At 42.8% G+C, this 18,060-nt stretch overlaps 2 pseudogenes; both read right to left on the bottom strand.

The window, feature by feature from the left end:
* Nucleotides 1-6,910: 6,910 nt before the first annotated feature.
* On the bottom strand, nt 6,911-7,030 carry LOC135621276 (5S ribosomal RNA; annotated as a pseudogene).
* A 261-nt stretch (nt 7,031-7,291) lies between these two features.
* LOC135621325 (5S ribosomal RNA) lies at nt 7,292-7,409 on the bottom strand (annotated as a pseudogene).
* Between the last annotated feature and the right edge of the window lie 10,651 nt (nt 7,410-18,060).

Genomic DNA, 18,060 nt, shown 5'->3' with positions numbered 1-18,060 from the left:
ATGATGAAATTCATTTTATGATCCTAAATGTTGATGCATGTTTTCATTTGACATAAATGAAAAGACATGCTTATATGAAATCGATCACTTAAGATGAAACACTTAAAAAAGGGGGAAAAATATATTATCAATGAAATCATGAATCTATTTATGTTATAAATTTTGTGAGCCATAAAAATGATTTTGATGATTTAAATTTGAAATGAGTTTTATCAACATCATGATCATGATTTGTCAAATTGAATGAATTGAAAATGAATGATGATTTAGAATCATATAATAATGAGTTTATATGTTTTAAAAATATATATGATAATAATGATGCATACAATGATGAAATATTCATGATAAAATAATTGTTTTGACATTCAAGACTTGAATTTTCATCAATGCTATTTACCTTTGCCATAATTTAGAAATTAACGTAAAGGGTCTGCCCTTCATTTTGACAATGACAAAGGGGGAGCAAAACATGCTTGAAAGCTAATTTGCTAGCTCATATAATTCAAAAAAAAGGAGAAAGAAAATAATTACACTTCTCAAAAGAAAAGGAATTGCTATCTTGAACATCACCAAGAAGTGCCATCTTACAAATCTCAAGATGCACAAATGCAAACATGCAAAATTTGTAATTTTGCACATCATTAAAATTTATGATGCTTTGGTGATTATGCATGTTCTAAAATGTTATAAGATTCACTAGCTTGCATGATGTAGAACTTGCTATATTAAACATCACCAAGGAATGATATCTTGCAGAAGCAAAAAGTTAACTTGCACATGTAGCAAAACTTATATTTCAAGAAGCAAGAGTTGCTTTCTTGAACATCTCAAAATTACTAGCTTGCGTGTCTTAAAATTGTAAACTTGTCATCGTACTACCATGATGATGAGCATGCCTTATCTTTATGATTGTATTTGAAAAACTATGGCAAAAATACTTCCTAATGATTGAATGTGTTAAAATTATTTTTTGAACTTTCTTGATTGAATGATCAAATCACTTGATTGGCATAATGATTTTACACAATTCCATGTTGGAAATTATGTGCTTGAATACAAAACTTCCATGATAACAAACATGCTTTACCTTCATGATTGTAATTGAATATCTATAGCAAACCTTGTCCGAATGCAAGAAAGAGTCAAATTTTATTTTCGGATTCTCTTGATCCTAACATATCAAGTTTACTCTCTTCCGAACTTAACAAGCATATGTCATATCAAGTTTAGTTCATATCATTGATTTTTGACATATGTAATCAACTAGCAAATACATCTCTCATACACATATCATGTGAAAAATATTTTTTCTGAGAAATGGATTTGATGAATATGGATGAAAGTGTTTTTACTTGCAAGGATTTGTTTCACATACATATCTTGATCCTTGTAAAAATGAAGCATGATTTAATCTCTCATCGATTCTAACTTCACTCGAAGTAAACTCACAAATAGCATATATCACAAATAGTCTTCCTCCTTCATGCAAAAAGATAATAATAGATAAAAAAGGAAGAAGTTTTCAAAGCTATCTCCATGTCATGTTTTCCTTGAGATGTTTGTATAATTGATATCCTATCACTCACTATTGGAAAATGACATTAACCTAGTTATGACATGAATAATTACAAGCACTTGTGCTTAAAATTTGCTTATATCGTTCTCTATTTTGTTGATGACAAAGGGGGAGAAATATATGAATTGATGCTATGAACACTAATGCTATGCTTGCATCATCAAGAGATATATGAATTGATATGATTGCCATATTTGCAATGCTTGCATCATCAAAAGATATATGAATTGATGCTATGATTGCCAAACTTGCATTATGCCATGTTTGCATCATGTGTTAAGATATTAAGAACTTGTATCGTAATTTTACGCATTGATATCTTACCATGTGATGAAATGCTACAATTGATAAACACTTGAAATGTTTACGTTATGATATCAAAAGCTTACATCGCAATTTTACATGTTGATATTTGATAATAGCAAACTTGCATGATGATAAAACTTGATATTATGTTTTTCATGCAATGAGTTGAACCAATATCACAAACACTTGATCGTGGTACTTCTCCTTTTTGTTGATGACAAAGGGGGAGAAGTATGTTGATGACATGACATGTTATACATAAGTTTATGATGACATCTTGCTTGGACTTTTGAATCCAAGAGTTTCTATCAATATGGCATATTGATAGGGGGAGTTTGTTTAAACTTCGGGAGTTAATGTTAACTCTGTCATCAAGTAGTTGTCATCATCAAAAAGGGGGAGATTGTTGAATCTCATATTTTGATGATGAAACCACTTGATATATGTTTATAATTTAATCTGCGTTTTGAGTGACGCAGGATTCTTCGATCAGGATGAGACAATTAAAGCAGGAAAATCATGTTGTGCCGAAGGAACATGTCAGAAGATTGGACGTCGAGCTAGTGGATCGGTCGACGTATCGACAGAAGGCTTCGGGCCATGGACTCGGGCATCGGGCCAAAAAGAGCGGGTATTGTGCCAAGGATATCGGAGTTGCGGAGTCAACTGGCCGATTGGGCAATAGGTTGCAGGAGAGGACGAAGCGTCGAAGAATCGGACGAAGCGTCGAGGGACCAATGACATGCCAGACAACTTGGTTAATTTCTTAGGATTAATTGTCTCGATCGAAGTTTTGCTTTAAGTGTGCAGGATTAACTACAATGGAAGAAAGACATGCAGTAGGAGTTACGCCGGAGTCAAGACAATGATCACGTTGGGAGTTCGAGAGTTCGACGGAAGTTCGGACAGTCGTCGGAAGTTCTGCGGGAACAAATCCGAGAAGTCCATAAGCTTGCCAAAGAAGCTCGTCGGAACTCGCCAAGTGAATCGTTGCAAGTCCAGGAGTTTGCCGGAAGTCTGCAGGAGCATCACCAAGGGTTCATCGGATGATCGACGGAAGATCGTCGGAAGCTCGCCGGAAGAAGCGATTGACGCACCGGAGCAAGTTGCAGTAAATGTCTTAGGAAAAATCGTAGTTAGCACATTGATTAAGTTGGAAATGGGAGGTGATCCCAATAACTTAATCTTGGGGCAATTGGGCCCCTAAAAAACCCAAATTGGGCCGAATGGATCAACCCATTCGGTCCCTGATTTCTACTAAGCGTTTGAATCGCCCAAGGCAGGAGGTTGCACCGCCTGGGCTCAGTCTCCGGCAAGACTGGGAGGTGCAACTGTTGAATCTCGGATTTTGATGATGAAGTCAATTGTCATTTGTTATCTAATCTATGTGTTGAGATAAGTGTGCAGGATTAACTACGATGAGAGTAAGACAAGCAGCAGGTGTTGCGCCGGAGTCAAGATCATGATCACGTTGGGAGTTCGAGAGTTCGACGGAAGTTCGGACGGTCGTCGGAGGTTCAGCGAGAACAGATCCGAGAAGTCCAGAAGCTTGCCAAGCGAAGCTCGTCGGAACTCGCCAAGTGGATCGTCGCAAAGTCCAGGAGTATGCCGGATGTCCGCAGAAGGATCACCGAGGGTTTATCGGATGATCGACGGAAGTTGGCCGGAAACTCGTCGGAAGAAGCGATTGACGCATCGGAGCAAAGCTGCAGAAGTTGTCTTAGAGTTAATCGTAGTTAGCATGATGATTAAGCATGAAAATGGGAGGTGATCCCATTAGCTTAATCTTGGGGCAATTGGGCCCCTGAAAAGATTCAAATTGGGTCGAATGGAGTGAACCATTCGGACCCTGATTGCACCAGGAGGTGCAACCGCCCCAGCCAGGAGGTGCAACCGCCAGGGCTGCGAGGCTGGGAGGTGCAACCGCCCCAGCCAAGAGGTGCAACCGCCCAGAGCTCAGTCTTCGAGCTAGACTGGGCGGTGCAACCTCCTCTGTCAAGAGGTAGCACCGCCAGAGCTCAAGTTTTGAGCTCTGCCAGGCGATGCAACCACCAAGCTCAGTCTTCGAGCTCTGGCAGAGAGGTGCATCAGCCTGAGCTCAGTCTCGAGCTCTGCCAGGTGATGCAACCACCGAGCTCAGTCTTCGAGCTCTGGCAGAGAGGTGCATCAGCCTGAGCTCAGTTTCGAGCTCTGCCAGGTGATGCAACCACCGAGCTCTGCCAGGTGATGTAACCACCGAGCTCAGTCTTCGAGCTCTGCCAGGTGATGCAACCATCAAGCTCAGTCTTCGAGCTCTAGCAGAGAGGAGCAGTCACCTGAGCTCAGTCTTCGAGCTCTGCCAGGCGGTGCCACCTCTCCAGTCAAGAGGTGCAACCGCCTGATCCCAGAATTCTGGGATTTGATCGATTTGATCGTTTTGAGCTCGAATTTTGAATTGGGTTGGGGCCTATAAATACCCCACCCATTCAGCACTGAAAAGATACAGACCGACACCGAAATCTTGATCTTTTCTGTGATTCTAAGAGCTCAAAAGTGTTGTAAAGCCTTTAAGTCTCCTCCTTCTGTTCTTCAAGTTTTCAGTTGTAAAGTGAGGAGAGAAAGGTTTGTAAAGGTTGTCTCCTGAGCCTGTCAAAAGGAGAGAAATTGTAAAAGGGCAGTTTGGCCTTCGCCTATTGAAGGAAGGCCCCTAGTTGACGTCGGCAACCTCGTCGGTGGAGGAAGCCAAAAGTGGAGTAGGTCAAGGCTGACCGAACCACTCTAAATCTCTGGTTTGCGTTTATTCTCGAGCACTTTATCATTACTGCAAACCTCCTTCATTACTACTGCTCTCTGCGCTTTCACGAACAAGTTCTAAGTGCTGTTCTTCCGAATATGCATTCAGACGTAAATTCGTATTTTCATACATTACAGTTTACGTTTACGTTTGATTCTGCAGAACTGTCTTCCGTGCTTTTACGAACGAGCTTCTTTGCAGTTTACACGTACATTTTGATCCTATTGAAAACTGCAAACTGTCCTCTACAATTTTACGAACGAGTTTCAACATTTAGACGTAAAACTGCATTCAGACGTAAATCGGCTTTCCTCGCTCAATCATCAGATCTCAGTTCACGTTTACGTCTTGATTTCAACTGCATACTGCCTTCTGCGAGTATACAAACAAGTTTCAAAGTTTAGACGTAAATCTGCGTCTAGACGTAAAACTGCGTTTAGATGTAAATCTGCGTTTAGACGTAAATCTGAGTTTAAGACGTAAATCTGAGTTTAGACGTAAATCTGCGTTTAGACGTAAAACTGCGTTTAGACGTAAATCTGCGTTTAGACGTAAATCTGCGTTTAGACGTAAATCTGCGTTTAGACGTAAAACTGCGTTTAGACGTAAATCTGAGTTTAGACGTAAACTGCGCTTAGACGCAAAACTGCGCTTAGACGCAATCTGCGCTTAGACGCAAACTGCACTTAGATACAAACTGAGAATTTGCTTTTGCATCATAATAGTTTTTTTGAACGAACGCAGCTTTTGGTTTTTAATCGCTGTAAGATTTCCGCTGCACTAATTCACCCCCCCCCTCTTAGTGCTCTCGATCCTAACAGCAACCGCTCCAGCCAGGCGGTGGCACTGCCTGTGGTTCAGTCTCTGAGCGAGACTGGGCGGTGCAACCTCCCCTGACAAGAGGTGGCACCGCTTGAGCTCAGTCTTTGAGCTCTGCCAGGCGGTGCAACCGCCTCAGTCAGGAGGTGCAACCGCCTGAGCTCGGTCTTCGAGCTCTGTCAGGAGGTGCAACCGCCCCTGATAGGAGGTAGCACCGCCCAGAGGCTCAGTCTTCGAGCTTTGCCAGGCGGTGCAACCGCTCTAGTCAGGAGGTGCAACCGCCTGATCCCGGAATTCCGGGAATTGACAGTTTTGAGCTCCAAATTTGAACTGAGTTGGAGCCTATAAATACCCCACCCATTCAGCACTGAAAGGAATTCAACTTACACCGAAATCTTGATATTTTTCTGTGATTCTTAGAGCTCAAAATTGTTGTAAAGGCCAAAAGTTCTTCTCCCTCTATTCTTCCAAGTTCTGAGTTGTAAAGAGAGGAGAGAAAATTCTGTAAGGGTTGTCTTCTAAGCTTGTCAAAAGGAGTGAAACTGTAAAAGGTTGTTTGGCCTTCGCCTATTGAAGGAAGGCCTCTAGTTGACGTCGGTGACCTCGTCGGTGGAGGAAGCCAAAAGTGGAGTAGGTCAAGATTGACTGAACCACTCTAAATCTCGATTTGCATTTACTTTGAGCATATTATCTTTACTGCAAACCTCCTCTAAAGCTTACTGCTTTCTACGCATATACGATCGGGTTTCAAGCTTTGCACTTTCCGAATCGAGGTTTAAGACGCAAATCAGTTTTATCGTACGAACGTCGTATTTCAGTTTACGATTACGTTCTGATTTCCATCATAACTGCAAATTGCCTTTATATCTTTGCTTTAACTGCATCTCACCTTATCTCAAGTTAAAGTGGTTTACGAATCAGCTTTTATACCGAAATCGCTTTTATCGTACGAACGTCGTATTTCAGTTTGCACTTATATTCTGATTTCCATCATAACTGCAAACTACATTCATATCTTTGCTGCATCTCTCCTAGTCAAAAGTTGAAGTGATTTACGAATCGGGTTTCTTACCAAAATCACTTCTATCGAACGAACACAGTTTTTGATTTTAATCTCAGAAGGTTTTCCACTGCACTAATTCACCCCCCCCTCTTAGTGCTCTTGATCCTAACAGTATGATCGCACTCGTTTTGTGTGCGTCGTCACTCGCCTTTGTGCGTATGGAGCCCCTAAACCTCTCGAACGATCTCGGAATTGCCATTGTCGGATCTCTCGGATGCCCACCGCGTACCGGACATGGCAAGCGCCCGCCGAAACCATCGGGACTTTCTCGAACGAACTCGGAATCGCTATTGCGACCCCATTCCAGAAATCTCTCTCCGAGCCTCACGAGACTGACTGCGTAGCGGTCATGGCAAATTCTGAGGCCCAAAACAATCGCCTCGAAGGTCTTCCCAGGGGGTCACCCATCCTAGTACTACTCTCGCCCAAGCACGCTTAAATTCGGAGTTCTGATGGGATCCGGTGCTTTAGTGCTGGTATGATCGCACTCGTTTTGTGTGCATCGTCCCTCGCCTTTCTGCACGTCGCGGACGACGTATGGAGCCCCTATACCTCTCAAACGATCTCGGAATCACCATTGTCAGATCTCTCCAATGCCCACCGCGTACCGGACACGGCAAGCTCGCGCCGAAACCATCGGGACTTTCTCGAACGAACTCGGAATCGTTATTGCGACCCCATTCCGGAAACCTCTCTCCGAGCCCCACGAGACTGACTGTGTAGCGGTCACGGCAAATTCCGAGGCTCAAAACCATCGCCTCAGAGGTCTTCCCAAGGGATCACCCATCCTAGTACTACTCTCGCCCAAGCACGCTTAAATTCGGAGTTCTGATGGGATCTGGTGCTTTAGTGCTGGTATGATCCCACTCCTTTTGTATGGGTTGTCCCTCGCCTTTGTGCACATCACGGACAGTGTATGGAGCCCCTAAACCTCTCCAATGATCTCGGAATCGCCATTGTCGGATCTCTCCGATGCCCAGCGCGTACCGGACACGGCAAGCTCGCGCCGAAACCATCGGGACTTTCTCGAACGAACTCGGAATCGCTATTGCGACCCCATTCCGGAAACCTCTCTCCGAGCCCCATGAGACGGACTGCATAGCGGTCCAGGCAAATTCCGAAGCCCAAAACCATCACCTCGGAGGTCGACGGGAGAGGTTTTGGTCACTCGGGGCGCAAAAAGGAGTGCAACAGAAGGAATTCCCAAGGGCTCACCCATGTAACATCCCTCACTTTTGAAAATTATTAATAAGAAATTATATGTAAATTTGAGGACCTATATGTAAATATAAAAATTTCAAGGACTAAACTGCTAAGTTGCAAAATGAAAAGAAAATAAACAAAATCGAAAATATCGGTTTTATCCCACTGCCTCCCACCCACTCTCTGTTTCTTTCGAGAAACAGAGAGGAGCGGTGGGGCGTGAGGAGAGAAGAAAGAAGATGAAGAGGGAAAAGAAGAGAGGAGGAAGAGGGAGAAGAGAAGAAAAGAAGAAGAAGAAGAAGAGAGGGAAGATGGAGAGGAGAGAGAGAGGCAGCAGCAGCAGCTAGGGTTGCTGCACCTCTATTTCCCGCAGGTGGAAACAGAGGAGAGGATGTGTGGGGCGTTGGGGAGGAGAAGGGAAGAAGAAGAAGAAGAAGAAGAAGAAGAAGAAGAAGAAGAAGAGAGGAGGATAGTTGCGGCAAGGCTGCAGCGAGGAGGTGTGTGGCGTTGGGGAGGAAAAGGGAAGAGGAGAAGAAGAGAAGGAGAAGAAGAGGGAAAAGAGAGGGACGAGGGAGAGGAGCGAGAGGTGGCAGCAGCTAGGGCTGCAGCACCTCTGTTTCCTGCAGGTGGAAACAGAGGAGAGGTGTGGGGCGTTCGAAGAGGAGAAGAAGAAGAAGAGGAAGAGAAGAAGAAGAGGAAGCAGGAGAAGAGGTTGTGATACCTCTGTTTCCTGCAGAGGAAACAGAGGAGTGGGTGTGTGTGACGCCGGGGAAGAAGGGGCTGCAGCTGCGGCGATGGCAGCTGCAGTTGGAAGAGAAGAAGAAGAGGAAGATGAGCAGGGGAGGAAGAAGAGGTTGCGGCCGTGGCTGCGGCCGCGACTGCAGTAGTTGCAGTGGGGAGAGAAGATGAAGAAAGGAAGGAGAAGGAAGAGGAGAAGGAAGAGGAGAAGGGAAAGAAGTAGCTGCGGCAGCGGCAGTGGCAGCTGCAGCTGTGGCAGGGAAAGAGAAAAAGGAAAGGAAGAAGAAGAGAAAGGGAAGGAGAGGAAGAAGAGAGGAAGAGGAGAAGGGGCTGCGGCTACGGCGATGGCAGCTGCAGTTGGAAGAGAAGAAGGAGAGGAAGATGAGCAGGGGAGGAAGAAGAGGCTGCGGCCGTGGCTGAGGCTGCGACTGCAGCAGTGTAGCTGGGAAAGAAAAGAAAGGAAAGGGGGAAAAATGGGGCTGCGGAAGGGATTGCGGCCACAGCGGCAGCGACTGCGTATGCAGCAGCTGTGTCTGCGAAAGAAGAGGAGGAAGGAAGTAGTGCAGTGGTAGGGGCATCGATTGTGGCAGCGACAGCGGTGGTGGCTGTGGCAGCTGCGTTTGGGAAAGAAAACGAAGGAACGAGAGTAAGAGAGAGTCGGTGACTATGCCTCTATGTTCTGCATGAGCTACAGTTGTGAAGGAAAAGTAGAAGGATTTGGGCTGACACCTTCTTCGGATCTTCGGATCGAAATCTTTGAAAGGCAAGTGTTCTGATCCTTTCTATTGCAAGCTTTCTAATCTTTTCTCTTGCAAGTGTTCCTATCCTTCCTATGGCAAGCTTTCTAATCTTTCCTATTGCAAGTGTCCTGATCTTTCCTTACCACAATTTTACCGCTACATTTGTTTTGAATATGAGGAACTTTGAATTGTTCTAGCCTTTCATTTGATATATCTCCTGTTTAGACGTAACGATTCGAATCTATGCAACTTCTGATATTCTGACCCTTCTACTTTGTTATGGCTATAACATCATGTATTGACCTCTGATTTGGACAAAACTTATTTGATCAGAATATAGACTCATAAACCTTTCTTTTGATAGCTTATTTTAAGAATTCGGAGTAAGTTTGCCTGCCCAAACTTCTGTATCAAATGAGCCTACAGATTCTACAAAACAGGGATCGTAATTTCTGACCTTTTGTTAGTGATTTGCCTATAAGTTGACTTTGGAAACTCCGATTTGTTCAAAGCTTATTTCATTGGAAACTAGACTCGTAGATCTTTCTTTGGCATATGGATTGAATGATTTAGAGTCCAAATGCCTGCCCAATTTTCTGTTGAAACCGACCCTGTGAATTCTGTAAAATTGAGATTTGTTCTTTGATCTTGGGTTACTAAATCTATTGTAACTTTTTGTTGGAAGCTTCGATTCGTACGAGACTTGTTTTATCTGAAAATAAATTGAAATATCTTTCCAATGATATATTTCTGAGTAACTTGGAGCATGATTGATAGTTTGAATCATTTGTTCAATGTGCCTCTTGAATTCTGCCAGAAATCGAGCTTTGGTCGATTTCGCATATTCTGATTTCATTTCTTTGGAAATTGACATTCTTTAGCTTTCTTATTCAATTGTGTTGAATCTCGTATTTTGATGATGAAACTACTTGATATATGTTTATGATTTAATCTGCGTTTTGAGTGACGCAGGATGCTTCGATCAGGATGAGACAATTAAAGCAGGAAAATCATGTTGTGCCGAAGGATCATGTCAGAAGATTGGACGTCGGGCCGGTGGATCGGTCGACGTATCGACAGAAGGCTTCGGGCCGTGGACTCGGGCATCGGGCCAAGAAGAGCGGGTATTGTGCCAAGGATATCGGAGTTGCGGAGTCAACTGGCCGATTGGGCAATAGGCTGCACGAGAGGACGATGCGCCGAAGAATCGGACGAAGCGTCGAGGGACCAATGACATGTCGGACAACTTGGTTAATTGCTTAGGATTATTTGTCTCGATCGAAGTTTTGATTTGTTGTGCAGGATTAACTACGATGAGAGTAAGACAAGCAGCAGGAGTTGCGCCGGAGTCAAGATCATGATCACGTTGGGAGTTCGAGAGTTCGACGGAAGTTCGGACAGTCGTCGGAGGTTCAGAGAGAACAGATCCGAGAAGTCCAGAAGCTTGCCAAGCGAAGCTCGTCGGAACTCGCCAAGTGGATCGTCGCAAAGTCCAGGAGTATGCCGGATGTCCGCAGAAGGATCACCGAGGGTTATCGGTTGATCGACGGAAGTTGGCCGGAAACTCGCCGGAAGAAGCGATTGACGCATCGGAGCAAGCTGCAGAAGTTGTCTTAGAGATAATCGTAGTTAGCACGATGATTAAGCATGAAAATGGGAGGTGATCCCATTAGCTTAATCTTGGGGCAATTGGGCCCCTGAAAAGAATCAAAGTGGGTCGAATGGAGTGAACCATTCGGACCCTGATTGCACCAGGAGGTGCAACCGCCCCAGCCAGGAGGTGCAACCGCCTGGGCTGTGGGGTTGAGAGGTGCAACCGCCCCAGCCAGGAGGTGCAACCGCCTGGGCTGTGGGGCTGGGAGGTGCAACCGCCCCAGCCAGGAGGTGCAACCGCCAGGGCTGCACGGCTGGGAGGTGCAACCGCCCCAGCCAAGAGGTTGCACCGCCAGAGCTCAAGTTCCGAGCTCTGCCAGGCGATGCAACCACCAAGCTCAGTCTTCGAGCTTTGGCAGAGAGGTGCATCAGCCTGAGCTCAGTCTCGAGCTCTGCCAGGTGATGCATTCACCAAGCTCAGTCTTCGAGCTCTGGCAGAGAGGTGGATCAGCCTGAGCTCAGCTTGGAGCTCTGCCAGGTGATGCAACCACCGAGCTCTGTTTCGAGCTCTGCCAGGTGATGCAATCACCAAGCTCAGTCTTCGAGCTCTGCCAGGTGATGCAACCATCGAGCTCAGTCTTCGAGCTCTGGCAGAGAGAAGCAATCGGCAGAGCTCAGTCTTCGAGCTCTGCCAGGCGGTGCCACCTCTCCAGTCGAGAGGTGCAACCGCCTGATCCCAGAATTCTGGGATTTGATCGATTTGATTGTTTTGAGCTCGAATTTTGAATTGGGTTGGGGCCTATAAATACCCCACCCATTCAGCACTGAATTGAGCAAGAACTGACCCGAAATCTTGATCTCTTCAGTGGTTCTTAGAGCTCAAAACTGCTAGTTTTCCTCCTCCTTCTGTTCTTCAAGTTTGAGTTGTAAAGAGAGGAGAGAAAACATCTGTAAAGGTTGTCTCCTAAGCCTGTCAAAAGGAGAGAAATTGTAAGAGGGAAGTTTGGCCTTCGCCCATTGAAGGAAGGCACCTAGTTGACGTCGGCAACCTCATCGGTGGAGGAAGCCAAAAGTGGAGTAGGTCAAGGCTGACCGAACCACTCTAAATCTCTGGTTTGCGTTTATTTTCGAGCACTTTATCATTACTGCAAACCTCCCTCATCACTACTGCTCTCTGCGCTTTCACGAACAAGTTCTAAGTGCTGTTCTTCCAAATCTGCATTCAGACGTAAACTCGTATTTTCATACATTACAGTTTACGTTTACGTTTGATTCTGCAGAACTGTTTTCCGCGCTTTTACGAACGAGCTTCCTTGCAGTTTACGCTTACATTTTAATCCTATTAATAACTGCAATCTGTCCTCTACGATTTTACGAACGAGTTTCAACATTTAGACGTAAAACTGCGTTTAGACGTAAAACTGCGTTTAGACGTAAATCTGCGTCTAGACGTAAAACTGCGTTTAGACGTAAATCTGCGTTTAGACGTAAAACTGCGTTTAGACGTAAAACTGCGTTTAGACGTAAATCTGCATTTAGATGTAAAACTGCGTTTAGACGTAAAACTGCGTTTAGACGTAAAACTGCGTTTAGACGTAAATCTGCGTTTAGACGTAAATCTGCATTTAGACGTAAATCTGAGTTTAGACGCAAAACTGCGCTTAGACGCAAAACTGCGCTTAAACGCAATCTGCGCTTAGACGCAAACTGCACTTAGATACAAACTGAGAATTTGCTTTTGCATCATAATAGTTTTTGAACGAACGCAGCTTTTGGTTTTTAAATTATTATAAGATTTCCGCTGCACTAATTCACCCCCCCCCCTCTTAGTGCTCTTGATCCTAACAATTGGTATCAGAGCGGGGTTTTTCTCATTTCGGATTTACACCCGAGAGAAATGACTTTTCAAGAGGGCTGTTCGGTCCTTCGTCCACCGTTCTTTAACGGATTGGACTACACTTATTGGAAAACTCGAATGAGAGTTTTCTTAATTTCTCTAAATCTGGATTTATGGAATATCATTGAAAACGGTTTTCAACTTCCCTCCAAACCGATGAACGAATGGTCGGTTTTGGAGAAGAAGAATTTTTCTTTAAACGCAAAGGCTATGAATGCCTTATTTTGCGCATTGGACAAAAATGAGTTCAATCGGATTTCTACGTGTGAAACGGCTTTCGATATTTGGCGCACTCTTGAAATCACGCACGAGGGAACTAGTAGAGTCAAAGACTCGAAAGTTAATATTCTACTGCTTGATTTCGAGCTTTTTCATATGAAACCAAGCGAAACCGTTGTTGACATGTACACCCGTTTTACGGATGTCGTCAATGGTTTAAAATCACTTGGTAAAAGCTTTTCGGATTTTGAACTCGTTAACAAAGTTTTGCGCTCACTTTCTAAAACTTGGGATTCAAAAGTAACTGCTATTCAAGAATCGAAAAACTTGAACCATTTTCCACTTGAAGAACTAATTGGTTCATTGATCACATATGAAATGACGTGCAATGCACGTGAAGAACTTGAGAACCACCTTCCAAAGAACAGGAAGGATTTGGAACTCTGGACAAATGAATGCCACTTGAGCGATGACTCAAGTGATGAGGACAATGATGAACAAACCAACCTTCCAAAGAACAGGAAGGATTTGGGACATAGAACATTTGAAGACCACTCGAGCATAAGCTCAAGTGATGGTGAACTTAAAATGAAACGAAAATTAAAAAGCAAAAAGAATGGAACCACTTGCTTTAAACGCAAGAAGAAGAACAAAAATTGGGATGAATCGAGCTCCTCCGAAGAAGAGAAAGTCAACAAAAGCAAGGCGGCAAACTACGCCTTAACAGCCTACAATGATGAGGTAATCGAAATCCCCCTAATTTACTTCGAAATTACATGATGCTTTTCATGATGCACTTTTCTTTTTCTTTAAATTTTGTTGAAAATTATATTTTTAATAATTTAACAATGAAAATGCAAAAATATGATCATGCTTGTAATCTTGAAAATGATAATGAAAATTGCATGTCTTATGATAATGCAAGATAGAAATCTAATGATTTTACACCTAGTGAGATTAATCTTATTTATGTGCTTGAGAAGCAAGAATGTATATTTTGATGATTTTCATATTACTTTTCAATGATGATACATGGCTTTTAGGCTTGATATTTTTCATTGTCTTTGTTTATTAAATATAATGTATGGTTTTGACATAAGAATAAAGATTTGAGCATACTATTATAAAGTCAATCATAAATTAAAATTAAAGAAGTTTTAGGCATTTATAAGAATCATTCAAAATTATCTTCAATGAAACCTTGCTTAATGTTGCAATGAAAATATTAAAGTTATACTTGATGATTTCAGATTTGACAAATGCTACACTTTAAATATGAATCATTCTTCAATCAGATTAAATGCTTCAATCATTTTTCTAACTCTAGAGTTCTCGATTTTGGTGAAATACAAGTGATAAATTCATTTATGATATCTTGTAAATCACTTGAATTATGAATGAGTTTTTCTTTTTTATGATGTGTTAAAAGAATCACTTAAAAAGAAAATGTTTTTCCCATTTTATCGAGATTAATGATTTCATGATATTATGTGAATCTCGAAACTAATTTTGATGAAATAGTAATAACGTTATTCATGTTATGAATCTTAAAAATGATAATATGCTTCATGTGATAATATGAATACATGAAACACTTATGATATTCTGTGTATTCATAAAATATTTATCTCATCATCCAATAACTCTTCTTGATATTCCTTATGAGATGAAATGAAATAATGCATGAAATACAAATGAGGAGTTAATGATCATGCATAATAGGATGTAATGAATTCTAGATACCATCGTTTGAATATCTATGATCATGCTGCCAAAATGATGTATCATGAATGCTTGAATATCATGTTTGATATGCTCATGATGATGATTGATTTTTCGGTATCATGCATAAATTTTTTGAAATGTAATGTTAATAAATTTGTGCATTGAAACTATAATGATGCACAAATAAGATTGATTACTTACCTTTGTCATGATTTAGAAATTGATGTAAAGGGTTTTTCCCTTGTTGACAATGACAAAGGGGGAGATAGCTAGCTTGTACAAGTCAAGAAGATGCAAAAACTTGATTTGCTAGCTTACCTATTTTAAGAAGCAAAGATTGCTAACTTGCTTATTTCAAGAAGAAAAATTGTCTTCTTGAACATCACTATCTTGAATATCTCAAGAATCAAAACTTGCAATTTGCACATTGCAATAGGAAGCAAGAATCATGAGCTTACACAAGAAATTTATCTTGCATGTGCTTTCGAAATTTTTGCTAGCTTGTATAATGTGAAACTTGTACATCGTAAAAATTGCTAGCTCGTAGTCTAAAGAGAAGCGAAAAGCTGCTATCTCAAAAGAAGCAAATGTGCTATCTTGCCTATCTCAAGAGGCAAAAATGCTAACTTGCACATCTAGCAAAACTTGACAAATTTGCATATATCAAGAAGCAAGAGTTGCTTTCTTGAACATCTCAAAATTGCTAGCTTGCGGGCCTTAAAATGTAGAAATTTTTTGCTAGCTTGTATATGGTAAACCTGCTATCATACTATCATGATGATGAGTATGTCTTATCTTTATGATTGTAATTGAATATCTATAGCAAAACCTTGTCCGAATGGAAGAAAGAGTCAAATTTCATTTTCGGATTCTCTTGAATCTAACATATCAAGTTCACTCTCTTCCAAACTTAACAAGCATATGTCATATCAAGTTTAGTTCATATCATTGATTTTTGACATATGTAATTAACTAGCAAATACATCTCTCATACACACATCATGTGAAAAATATTTTTTGAGAAATGGATTTGATGAATATGGATGAAAGTGTTTTTACTTGCAAGGATTTATTTCACATAACAACAAGCACTTATGCTTAAAATTTGCTTATATCGTTCTCCGTTTTGTTGATAACAAAGGGTGAGAAATATATGAATTGATGCTATGATTGCCAAACTTGCATTATGCCATGTTTGCATCATGCGTTAAGATATCAAGAGCTTGTATCGTAATTTTACGCATTGATATCTTACCATGTGATGAAATGCTACAATTGATAAACACTTGAAATGTTTGCGTTATGATATCAAAAGCTTACATCGTAATTTTTCATGTTGATATTAGCAAACTTGCATGATGATAAAACTTGATACTATCTTTTTCATGCAATGAGTTGAACCAATATCACACACAAACACTTGATTGTGATACTTCTCCTTTTTGTTGATGACAAAGGGGGAGAAGTATGTTGATGACATGACATGTGATGCATAAGTTTATGCATAAGTTCATGTTGACGTGTTGCAAGTATTCATGATGAATATTGCAATGACTTGAATTCAGTGAGAATTCAAGGTTCTATCAATATGGCATATTGATAGGGGGAGTTTGTTTAAACTCCGGGAGTTAAGGTTAACTCCGTTTATGATGACATGTTGCTTAGATTTTTGAATCTAAGAGGTTCTATCAATATGGCATATTGATAGGGGGAGTTTGTTTAAACTCCGGGAGTTAAGTTTAACTCCGTCATCAAGTAGTTGTCATCATCAAAAAGGGGGAGATTGTTGAATCTCGTATTTTGATGATGAAACTACTTGATATATGTTTATGATTTAATCTGCGTTTTGAGTGACGCAGGATGCTTCGATCAGGATGAGACAATTAAAGCAGGAAAATCATGTTGTGCCGAAGGATCATGTCAGAAGATTGGACGTCGGGCCGGTGGATCGGTCGACGTATCGACAGAAGGCTTCGGGCCGTGGACTCGGGCATCGGGCCAAGAAGAGCGGGTATTGTGCCAAGGATATCGGAGTTGCGGAGTCAACTGGCCGATTGGGCAATAGGCTGCACGAGAGGACGATGCGCCGAAGAATCGGACGAAGCGTCGAGGGACCAATGACATGTCGGACAACTTGGTTAATTGCTTAGGATTATTTGTCTCGATCGAAGTTTTGATTTGTTGTGCAGGATTAACTACGATGAGAGTAAGACAAGCAGCAGGAGTTGCGCCGGAGTCAAGATCATGATCATGTTGGGAGTTCGAGAGTTCGACGGAAGTTCGGACGGTCGTCGGAGGTTCAGAGAGAACAGATCCGAGAAGTCCAGAAGCTTGCCAAGCGAAGCTCGTCGGAACTCGCCAAGTGGATCGTCGCAAAGTCCAGGAGTATACCGGATGTCCGCAGAAGGATCACCGAGGGTTATCGGTTGATCGACGGAAGTTGGCCGGAAACTCGCCGGAAGAAGCGATTGACGCATCGGAGCAAGCTGCAGAAGTTGTCTTAGAGATAATCGTAGTTAGCACGATGATTAAGCATGAAAATAGGAGGTGATCCCATTAGCTTAATCTTGGGGCAATTGGGCCCCTGAAAAGAATCAAAGTGGGTCGAATGGAGTGAACCATTCGGACCCTGATTGCACCAGGAGGTGCAACCGCCCCAGCCAGGAGGTGCAACCGCCTGGGCTGTGGGGTTGAGAGGTGCAACCGCCCCAGCCAGGAGGTGCAACCGCCTGGGCTGTGGGGCTGGGAGGTGCAACCGCCCCAGCCAGGAGGTGCAACCGCCAGGGCTGCACGGCTGGGAGGTGCAACCGCCCCAGCCAAGAGGTTGCACCGCCAGAGCTCAAGTTCCGAGCTCTGCCAGGCGATGCAACCACCAAGCTCAGTCTTCGAGCTTTGGCAGAGAGGTGCATCAGCCTGAGCTCAGTCTCGAGCTCTGCCAGGTGATGCATTCACCAAGCTCAGTCTTCGAGCTCTGGCAGAGAGGTGGATCAGCCTGAGCTCAGCTTGGAGCTCTGCCAGGTGATGCAACCACCGAGCTCTGTTTCGAGCTCTGCCAGGTGATGCAATCACCAAGCTCAGTCTTCGAGCTCTGCCAGGTGATGCAACCATCGAGCTCAGTCTTCGAGCTCTGGCAGAGAGAAGCAATCGGCAGAGCTCAGTCTTCGAGCTCTGCCAGGCGGTGCCACCTCTCCAGTCGAGAGGTGCAACCGCCTGATCCCAGAATTCTGGGATTTGATCGATTTGATTGTTTTGAGCTCGAATTTTGAATTGGGTTGGGGCCTATAAATACCCCACCCATTCAGCACTGAATTGAGCAAGAACTGACCCGAAATCTTGATCTCTTCAGTGGTTCTTAGAGCTCAAAACTGCTAGTTTTCCTCCTCCTTCTGTTCTTCAAGTTTGAGT

This window comes from Musa acuminata, chromosome BXJ2-8 (genome assembly GCF_036884655.1).
Source record: "Musa acuminata AAA Group cultivar baxijiao chromosome BXJ2-8, Cavendish_Baxijiao_AAA, whole genome shotgun sequence".
NCBI classification, from domain to species: domain Eukaryota; kingdom Viridiplantae; phylum Streptophyta; class Magnoliopsida; order Zingiberales; family Musaceae; genus Musa; species Musa acuminata.
The sequence above is the reverse complement of the archived record's forward strand: the minus strand, read 5'-3'. Positions and strand labels throughout refer to the sequence as shown.